At 36.0% G+C, this 11676-nt stretch overlaps 1 long non-coding RNA gene across 1 annotated transcript; it reads right to left on the minus strand.

The window, feature by feature from the left end:
• Positions 1-247: 247 nt before the first annotated feature.
• LOC145218410 (uncharacterized) lies at positions 248-1823 on the minus strand. The gene is made up of 2 exons (XR_013857596.1): positions 1377-1823; positions 248-774 (listed from the first exon to the last, which is right to left on the minus strand). It is a non-coding gene; the product is annotated as an uncharacterized LOC145218410 (long non-coding RNA).
• Between the last annotated feature and the right edge of the window lie 9853 nt (positions 1824-11676).

Raw genomic sequence — 11676 nt, forward strand, 5'->3', positions numbered from 1 at the left:
ACGCAATAAAGCTTGCTTACAACACAAAGTTTTAAACTAAAGGGTCAAGGATCGTGACGTGATTAAGTTTTTTAACAAAAGCTGAAACAACAGGACGTTGATATGCTTTCTTTTTAAGCAACTTAAGCAAGCTCCCTGAATTGTCCCCTATCTCTTGACTATAAATTTACTATTTCTACCAGGGTAACCCATTGCGCCTGTTGTTTTTCTGGAGTAAACTTTCCTCAAAAAGTCAACAGAAATGAAACACGGATTATACATTCTTTATTCAAGCCATTGATCCAATTCCGTGCAGCTTAGCTTTGTACCTTTTGAATAAACTCAGAATGAAAAGCGCCACAACTGTATCTCAGTAATAATGCAGTAAAATACCTCACACCCAGTGAAATAATTCTGGTTCAACATTTGGAAGTGCTTATGGATTTTTATTCAGTATTAAATGTGGACAAAAAATGTACACTAAAAACGCAGTGTAACAAAAACAACAACAACAATACAATTTGCATTAAAATAAGAACAAAAAGCAACACAAATTAACAACTAGAGTGGGACATATATATCAAACTAAATATCACACAACAATTGGAATAGATAGATTTGCTTATTATGTTGAACCTTTGGTCATATCTTGGGTAATGTGCTGTATGTGAAATACAGAAAGTAGATTGCATGCAATCTATAGCCATGTAAAGGTTAAAGTTTCAAATAGTACACATATCCTTCCCTTGCATCTAACTTTTCCAGATTTTAAGGGTAAAATCTTCTTGCCTTGCCCTGTAAACTATCTGCACAATTTTGCACCAAAAATGTTGTTAACAATTGAAGATATCTGATCTAACTTTGAAAGTAGATCTTTCTCAGTATCAATGGTGCAATATTAACTTAAACAAACACAGTTATTTATAGTAAACAATGCAGGCTATTTTGTACTCATTGTATACATATCTACATGGTCTGTCATTTGCTTCTTTTAAACCCAAAAACCATGCTTTAAATTGTTTTTAGTTGGGAAATCCAACACTGCAATTGTTGTCAAATGACACCCAAGTGGCAAACCATAAGATGAGTTTGTATGGTGTTTTGGAGGATTCACCCATAGCTTCAACTGCAATTGCACAATATAATAATAAGTTTCAACTCACTACTAACTAAACAAAACATACAGTATATATTTTCAACCAATTTTAGTGCTTTTACCAGTCATTAATATAAGCGCTGAAGGAAACCAAATGAAATCAGTCATTAAAACTAGGCATGCTACCTTAGTCTTTCAGGTAATAGTTTCTAAGGTGTGTAAAAAACTTCTATACCAAATATCAAAGTCATAAATGCTACATTAATCTGCCTTAAGTTCTTTACATCAACTGTTTACTCACACAATCATCTGTGGTTCACCAAATCTGACTCTCTGTCATTTGTCCTGTACAGGTTTCAACATTCAAATTTTCACCACCTGCCCAAACATTTCCAGATTTGTCCGGGTTGCATTTTTTCTGAAACAATTAGGACCTTTCTTTAATCAAAAATATACCATCTGTGTAGCTGCATTGATTATAATCAATGGAAGTTTTGCCTATGTGAGTAAAAAATTCCAACACCTTGATGTTTTTGTCCAAATCAAATACACACGAGAACCTTGCAGGGGCACAGATGCTTGTCACTTTCAAGGCTGACAAACTCCTAAAATTATGCTGCCTCAGTCAAAATCTACTGCCTGTGTGTGAACCCAGTTAATGTCCTAAAGGTCAGACAAATATGTGAAAGGCCTATGTCTCTCCTATATTAAAATGGTTTGCTATTTTTTTACAAAATACTTAAATAAGTTAAACTTACCGCCACTTTTTAGGAAAAAACTCCATAAATTGAAGCCAGTGTTCTAAATTCCAACTTTCTACCGCAACGTAAGGTTCAGTTCAGCTGATTTAATTTGTCAACAAACAGCCACAACCGACGAAAACAACACATAGGGTAACCCCCTAAGCTGTTCGTAATAACCATAGCACAGAATCCATAACACGGAATATAATACGACAGCATAAAGGCCCGGGATTCTCCAGAATTCGACAGTTTTAAGCGCCTGAAAATAGACGGATCGGGTGTTATAATTGTTTTCACATTTTAAACAAATGGATTTGTTCATCAAACAGGTTTCTTGCTTTCACTTGTAAAACATTTAAAACATCACCTTAGAAGCTGACGGAAATCTGTTGACGTGGTTTCAAAACAAATACCTAGAACTGTTTGACCAACACTAACTGAAATGAAACTGCCTAAGCAATTATCACAAAGTTAACTACGAGCAACATTTTCACACTACATCGGACTAACGACTGCGGTGTCTGTACAAATTGTATTTTCCGCTCTTTCTTATATCGCAGACGCTAAGGTAGTTTAAACGTGTTTGCATGTACATTTGTCAAGGTTTTAAACCGCCTAAACGAACCACGATTGCTGTCGCACAGACAGACGGGGACAATTAAAAGACGAACGAAGATGATCACGGTCAGCCTTGTTTATTGCTATCGTAAAAGTACAATTAAGAAAAATCTGCGAAGTTACTTTTCTGATCGAAAGTTCCGTTCTTGTTTTGGAACTTGCGTTGTAACCATTGTAGATGTTATGAAAATTATCTCATAATTTTAAGTTGTTTATCCAAGAAAATTCAGATTAGAAAAAAATCAAACAAGTAGGCCTACTAAATACGAACGTATCTGCAGAAATTTATCTACGGACTTGAGGATCATTTCTATCAGTTACGATTATTAGAAGTGCAGCTAAGAAAAACAACGTTTGTTTTGTGGTGTAATATAGCCGTCCTCATTTGGGAATTTGCGTTACAAGCGTTGTCGATTTGAATGTTTCTAGTGAACCGACACGCGTTGAGAAATCACTGACGTAGTTCATTGAACAGGGGCTAAGTCTAAGCTGGTTAAGTCTGGACTTAGCGAGCTAAACAAGGTCAAATTTAACACGGGCTAAGTATGGACAGATTGGGGGCGGGCTAAGCTGGCTGTGAGAGCGAAGCGGGAGTACAGTTTCAGGCGTAACCGGGAGGAAGAAGGCTCAATAAAGCCATATGCAGCAATGGTTTCTAAAGAACTACTTTCTAATAGGGCACAAATAAAATCGATTTTAATTTATCTGAATTTTCGGGACTTGAATTAAATATATGTGTCGGTTTACCTACTTCACTTTGACAATATGAAGCAAAATAGCAAAATACTTCACTTTGGCATTATAAAGCAAAATAGTTCGATGTGGCGGACAATGTGATTTTTTTTTAAAGTTAACACAAGGGCAGAAGTATTGGACCTTTATTTTAAACTAAACAATAATAGGAAGTGTGATGTATATTGCTTGACAATGAAACCTATTAGCAAGCTTCACCGTAAAACAACACAACATTTTACATGTCCTACAGTGCAGCTAAGACAAACAACTCCAGCGTTTTGGTCTTTGGCATGGTGTGCAGAGAGTAGGCTACAGACAGAATGTAAATGTGGATAAGTGCAAAAAAACAATCCATCTTAACTTTAAATCCACAACATACTTGTTATTATAATTTTTATTAACTGTAGAAAGTACTGAATTGTTTAGTGGCCAGGGATTACAACCAATTGCCTGTGTAATGTACAGGTTTATCACGTTTCCACAATTTTGAAAAATTTTGACACACCCTGTAATGGAACCTACACATTTTTTGGCACTGAAAAAAAAATGTTTGCACTGAAAAAAAAATGTTTGCACCAAAAAAAATTTTTGCATCGAAAAAAAAATGTTTGCACCGAAAAATAAATGTTTGCATCGAAAACAAAATGTTTGCACTGAAAAAAAAAATGTTTGCACCGAAAAAAAAATGTTTGCATCGAAAAATAAATGTTTGCACTGAAAAAAAAATGTTTGCACTGAAAAAAAAAATGTTTGCATAAAAAAAAAAAATGTTTGCACTGAAAAAAATTAATGTCAGCCAAAAAGTTGTTGAATTGCACTTGTGGGCCACCGTATTTTTCAATGTGTATTCGGGATTTGTTTGTAAACTTTTTTAGAGATATCCAGCATGGCCAGTTTATAAGTTGCTTTAAGTATCATTTGTCATTGTGTATCCTAAATGTGGCATGTGTGGTTGACGTACACTTCGTTGCCTAATAATTGATTTAAGCAACATTTAAAAACTTGTAAGTCTACTACTTTAAGCTTCTATTGTTTATTTTAAATGTTGTCAATTTTTTTAACATTGACTTATTTGCACGTCGTATCAACTCAAGTGAGGGATTAAGACTTTTATCACAGCATTATATAGCATTGCTTCAACACTTAGCACAAAGCAATTTAATAGCTTCCTTTCAATAAATATGCTAATGAATCAAAGACCTTCTATTTACCTCATGCTTATTTGCATATTTATTTTGGCGCAGCTTACGAAATAAATTAGGAACTACGATTGCTCTCACGCAGACAGGAAAAAATTATTAATGAGGGTGAGAAGGTGACATTTGTAACTGTTGTTTATTGCTGTAACATTACAATCAATTTATTTTTTTAACGTTCAAAATTCCCTTGCCTTTGTTCAATTTTCGTTCCGAAGCAGAATGTCCTGTTGCATTCTTGTTTAACTGTTTAGATAACAATCCTTCCATTTGTAACATACATGGCTGTGCCTTGCATCAATTATTTGGAGAAAAAAACTGTTGTTGTTGTTCTGAACTGTAATCATTCATCAATTCCCTAATCGGGATGTGACGAAGGTTTCAATCTCATCGAAAATAAATAACCATAACTGGAACTCAATTGCTCACTATAATCAGTCTGGAAAGTCTTTGTTTTGCCGTATTATAGATTGTCGAATGTTCATCTCGAATATTTCGGTGTAGTGGAAACATTTGTTCGGTTTGAAATTTTGATGTGGAACGTTCCGCAATACGATGGGGAAAGATGACCGATGTCAAGCCTCACGTAATAGACAAGTAATATGGAATCGGTATTGGATAAAATCATGACTGTGCGTGCTGTCAGCCCACGCAATGACTGTACTACGTTTTATCACAACATCAACCATTCCGAGTACAGAATAACTTTAAACATCTGTTCATAATTAATTGCTTACGTGTCTACATAACCAACATATAGATGCATACTTACTTGGGAGTGTTTTTGTCTAACCATTTCATTATAAATTAGTTTGAAATTTTCAACAGTGCACTACCATTCGCGTAAGGTTGCGTGGCGTGATGTGATGCATTGAAATTGTTCTGCCAAACGATGGATGCAAGACGACCGATTTTGGACTTCGCGTATAAGACGAATAATGTGGAATAGGGATTGGATAAAAGTTGGCAAAACTAAAAAATGTTGCAGTTATATTATACGAGATTTTAGGATTTTCATCACATATTATTTATAAAATACCAGCAAAAGGATGAATTGACTATGCCATAAACTACCCGAGAATTGTACAGTTATGAGATCTTATTTTGTAAGCAACGATCTTATATAATGCATGGACGGTGTTATCGATGGGTATTACAAAAATTGCGTGTTAAGCGCAAAATATTGTAACGCTAAAATGACAAAGGGTTGGCTGAATAGAACCAAAAACCACGCATTCGCTGGCGGGTTTTTAATGAGTACAAGGCCTGCTTCCGCCCATCTTTCTCCCTCTGGCATGCGAATACCTGTTCATCTGCAAGCGTTGGAAAATACATAGCAAGCGCACAAATGTGAACAAGCTACAGAGTGATACGCCGTCGGGTTCGGACTTAGGTTTTCTTGACAAAATGGACTTGATTCTGACCTGACTTCTCATTATGTATTAGCGACATTATCTTTACGGAAATAAACAATAATGAAGCTAGAAGGAGGGGCAAATCACGTGTGTAGAATCAGAAACCACTCTCACTTTTTCGGGTTTTCTCTCCGCGTCAATATAAAGGCGCGAACACATTAATGTTTCCAGCAAAGAAACGTTCGTAATCATTCTCAACCCTGTATTACACTGAGCAGTTTAATGTGCTGGTATAGCTCAATGATTTCCTGCGTATGCAAAATGACACCAATAACCCATGAGATGCATCACGGCAAAACTGCAACCACAAGGAATAACGCGCTCAAGGTCATTTATGGTGCAAAAAACAATGAGAGTTTAAGAAACTTCACATTTCATATTCAGTCATACATTGGTCTGTTGTCAAATAATTTTTGCGTGATTGAACGTGACGATCTGATTCGTCTAGCCGTGGTATCTAAGAAACCGTCCACATGGCGAAAATGTTATGACTTTGTCAAGGGCTGTTTATTTCGCACAGTCCACCGAGTTAATGCTGCTTTGTAAATATGTAATGCCATTTACCTGATGTGGGGTCCATCAAACATACCTGCATTTAACTTTTCATTTGCAATTTCAGGAAATTTGTCACAAGTGTGTGAAAAAACAGTCACCTTCTTTGTCTTAGGCTTTTACAAATTACTTCATGATGCACAACTTGATATGAAGCGGTGGAAACACAATGTTTGATCTGTCCATGAGAGAAAAAGCTTGAACATTATGACTACCTACAACCATTTCTATTCTTACACTCCAGTCTTTGTTTATCCAGTACTCTGTTCTGGCTCTGCTATCCAAAACATAAACGAAGCATGGAAAATTTGTATGCCCCCCTGCATCCTAAGCAAAATCCCAACCATTTTTAATCTGCAGAAATAATCAAGTTTTGCTCAAGATATGAAATCTTTACCAAGACAAATTGAACTTGCGAAGAGTGGTTAAATTCCCAGAAGGAGTTTATCCAAAACATTACTATCATGTAGAAAAACACACTTCAAACTTCGTTTGGATCTGTCAATGAACAGCCTTTAGTCTTTAGGATTGCATTCAGTACCTAACTTTGCTAAAAGTCCTAGAATATAGTTACAGTAGACATTGTTTTTTCCTGTGTAAAAAAGCAAGAATTCAGCATGATGCCTTAAAAAAAAGCGTTAATAAGATTTTCAGCTGACTTCTTGGAAGTATTTAAATCACTCACAAAATCATTAAGCACTTCCTGGGAAAATGTTTGTATTGCGAAAGAAGAAGAATTTTGGAACACTATATACGGATCTGTCCATAAGTTTAATGGTGAAAATAACGGCCCAAATAGATGTAAAAAGCGACACGACAGAAGAATTTTCATCTTGAAAACTGAAGGTATCTATTGGAGGGCTTGTTGAAGTGCTGGCTTCTTCACATGAAAATGAGGATGCTAGTTCTGGCAAGCCATCAAAAACATAAACCGGGTTTTCTTCACTGTGTAAAACTGGACGAATTGCTGAGTCCAAGCTGGGATGTGACAAGCAATATTTGACTATCAATCAATAGTTGATTTGCCACGCTTTGAAATATCAAAAGTAGTAACTGCGCAAACGGGTCAAACACTGGCCATCGAGTCCATTGACCCGTTGAATGTTTACTTTAGGAAGTAAAAGGGGAAAGGGACGAAGGGTAATAATTGGTCATTTAAAATGTTGATGTTGGAGCAGCAAACAAAAGGGAAGATACATGGCATTTGTGATACATAAGACAGGTTTGTATTGGCCCATTAATGTGCCCTCCACCTAACCCAGTGCAACAAAGTTGGTACAGCACGAGCCCCGTAAAGACTCCTTGCGTGAGTTCGAATCCCACCCCAGGCTAGATTTTGCTAAACTATAGCTTGCCATATGTGGGAATGTTTGGTGCCTGCCATGATTCTGTAAAACGCTTTCAATGGGTTAGAGGCGCAAAGTAATGAAACTTTCTGGTATGAAACAACTGAATTTTCTGTTATAATCACATTCATGTTGTTTAAACCAGATTTTTTCAACTGATTATTTTTATGGCTTTATATTAGCAACGTAAAGCAATAAAATCAACGCATTTTGTCATCATCAACACTAGAAAGCCTTTATGTAGACTTGCAATTCGATAAGGTGCGACCGTTGGAAGGTTGCGGCTACTGCAATCCATTTTACATGTAGAAGGAGTTTGAAGACCACGTCAGAGATATCGACAGTCTCAATGCCAGGTTTGGTCCCGTCTAGACTAGTAAAATACAATCGTAAATGGAACTGTAGAAACTGACGTATAACTCAGTAAAAAATTAACAGTTTTACATATTTACGAGTGGTTTGTGTATATTATGTAAATATTCTTTAAACCAGGGGTGTGCGACATATTTCGTCGGTGGGGCATATAACCAAGTTCGGACATCAAGCGAGGGCCATAGAATTTTTTTACATGTGCACAATAAATTTGCAATTCTTCCAAAGCATTAATAAATTTATTTTCTTCTAAACATACAGAGTTTCGCCGCAACACTGACGAAAAAGTTTGCATATTATACATTTAATTTCCTAAACATACAGAGTTTCGCCGCAACACTGATGCTTGGCGAACCGGTTTGTGACCCGCAGGCCGCCTGTTGCACACCCGTGGTTTAAAACCATCCTAAAAATTTACTTTTATGCACACAGAATAAAAAATAGTCTTGGTTCCGAACTACCTCTCGAACTCTCAAATACATAAGAACCCCATAGTTAAAAACCCTTGTATTAAAGAATTTGAATGAGCTGTATTTTGGTTGAAGAAAACACACGCACACCAAATTTAGAGTATTGTTGTACACCATAGAATTTGTATTCGATCGTAAATGCTCTTTTTTGAACTATTAGCTTCTGTAAATTGAATTTGACTCTAGAATTTTGACCTACATGATATAAATTTGTGGTTTTTCAAATTGTGGAATCAAAACTAGAAGTTGAACGTTGCTTTTGTGATTGTTATTCCATAACACAGTATAATTTTAATGGTGAAAATAACGGCCCAAATAGACGTTAAAAGCGACATGCTTTATTGTTCAAACGTTTCGGCAAATGCTCATGCCATCATCAGTGATATGAAGGCCACATCAATGGTTCGCACCTTTTTATCATTCTTTTATGCGACTAAAGTGTATATAAATGGGTGCAATTGATGTGGCCTTCATATCACTGATGATGGCATGAGCATTTGCCGATAGGTTTGAACAATAAAGCATGTCGCTTTTAACGTCTATTTGGGCCATTATTCTCACCATTAAACTTATGAACAGATCCGTATATAGTGTTCCACAGTATAATTTGCCGCCCGAATTCGATTTTGTTGCTCTTTACTGACATGTTGTGACAAAATTATTAAAAAATATCAGACTCCAAAAAAAGATTAGGAAATCAATTCCATTTCGGTTTTAGTTTGTATAGTCTAAGACGCCTGACCAATATGCAGACATAAAAAAGTCTTAATTAGTTTTGTTTGCGGCAGAGTCGTAAGTCGGCCGGGTTCGGGTTCGGACCGGGTTCGGCCTGGATTCGGGGTTAGGTTTTTTTTTTTAATGATTCGGGGCTGACTTTACACTTTATGTCAGTATTTTTTTAGAATCAATTTCACTAGCTCAGTAACAAGTTTCTGGACAAGACCTAATGTCAAACAGCCCTAAAACGCCTTGTTTGAGACCAATTGTGTTTGCTATCATGGTCTTACACGGGGCTTCAATGTATAGGCCTGTCAATCAATCTTTAGGGCCTAAACGGTCTCTCAAAAATAATTCGGGTTCGGGCTGTTTACAACTCTGGCTCGCGGTAATGCCTGGAATTCGAACCCGTTGAAAACGACATAGTTGAACAGCTGGGATCTGCCCTAAAGCACACTTTTATAAAAATGATAGTACACCAGGCCTATGGAAGGCGTCATACCGAATGCTTGGTGACTATATAGAAAAGCAACATTCATGTCAAGAATGTAGGCAACAATCATGTCAAGGATGTCTATGCCTTACAAAATGACAAAAGTTTTTCAAAAAAATGCTTCTTACTAGGTGTCTCTAGAGAGTTATTAGAATCAATTTAATAACTGAAATTTTTGTGTTGAATCCGTCTTGCTCGGCGAACAAAATACAAGGATTTACCATAGCACTTTTACATGCACGAATATAAACGCGTTTTTCCAAGCGAGCTTTGGGCAATCAGCCATAGCACTGCGTTGTATGCTTAAATACGAAAGCGTTGGACAAACGATCGTCGTGAAGACAATCATTGATCTCGGGAACAAGCATAAATGTATATGTTTTAACCTGGTTTCCCAATGATTTTTGTGCAGTGTGCGAAAGTGCCAATTTATATTGCCATGACCTAATCGCTTTGTCAATAGCTGAGCTTTTAACATGCACGTCTATGCAGGTACTAAATTTTATTGCTTATTTTGAAAACAAAATAGACTGTTTAAAACATTTTTAAGCAACTTTTTGCAACAAAATGACATTTTGAAGAAGTTGCTAATCTCATTATGTCTTTAGAGTGTATGTTTTGAATTTATTTTACTAGTTGAGCACCCTTTGTTCGTTTTTGTGCTTTTAAAGTTAGTTACATCACCAACAATGCAATTAAAAAAAATCATTTAGAGTCGACGGCAAAAAGTTTTACATTCTGAAATATGGTATAATTCTGGGAAAACAGGAATGATAAAAGTCAGCATCTTTTAAACTTAAACAAAGTACATGACTATTAAGGGTGAGGGTATTAGGTCTCGTTTTGCAGAACATTTTCTTTACTGAAAAACACAGGCATTTTATGCGGCAAATTAATTTCTTGTGTGACATTATGTGAGATTTTGTGCCATAAATAACTCTGAGCCGTTCGGATTGAATTTGTGATGCGGAACAACATACAGGGAAATGTCAATCACATATTTACTAATTGAAATTTCTGGGAATTTCAATTCTTGCATTAAAAAAATCAAATCAAGCACATTTTTAGTGCATTCAACAAGTTATTCTGTTACGCATTGTGTATGCTGGCGCCCCACGTAAAGACTGTAGTGCGCTTAATCATAACATGAACTTTTTTTCAATTATTGGATAACTTTAAAGTTTTGCTCATTACATTGATTTTTAATTATTTTTCCACATAACCAAGAGATAGATGCATATATGCGTGGGAGCGTTTCTTGTCAAACGAGAAATTTGATTTTGAACTGGTTCCAAATGTTTTGATAGCCCACCGCACGCAAGCCATTCATGTAAGGTTGCTTGGCGTGATATGATGCGTCAAAACCGTTTCGTAATACCATGGGCACAGCACGACCGATTTCTGGCTTCGTGTATTAGACAAGTCATACGGAATCGGGATTGGATATTACATGAAAAAAAAAAAAAAAAAAACTGTGACATTTATTACCAATCGCTAAAAATCCTTCTAAGCAATTTGATTAGGTTATATTTCACGTGATTATAGGATTATAATAACATTAGGTTTATCAAATACCAACACGGAAATGCATGAATTATGCTACAAACTACCCGAGAATGGCATTTGCATTCGAATATTTAACCATCATACGCAGATTTGATAAACTGTTATATTGACCACAATGATTACCTTAAGTGGCCGTCTTTACGTAACACTAAAATATAACTTCTATACACAAAACAATTATGAGATCCATTTTGTAAGCAACGATCATATATAATGCACGGTAATGTCTTTTTGAGTGTAATATGGTTTAGTTTGATGTTTTTCCACTAGCTGTCTAAACAGAGCTACTCAAATCCAATTTTGAATCCGTCTTTATTCTATTCGAAGCCGAACATAACACGATGGTCTTTTAGTTTACCGTAGCACATTCATACCCAC

This window comes from Phallusia mammillata, chromosome 3 (assembly GCF_965637545.1).
Source record: "Phallusia mammillata chromosome 3, kaPhaMamm4.hap1.1, whole genome shotgun sequence".
NCBI classification, from domain to species: domain Eukaryota; kingdom Metazoa; phylum Chordata; class Ascidiacea; order Phlebobranchia; family Ascidiidae; genus Phallusia; species Phallusia mammillata.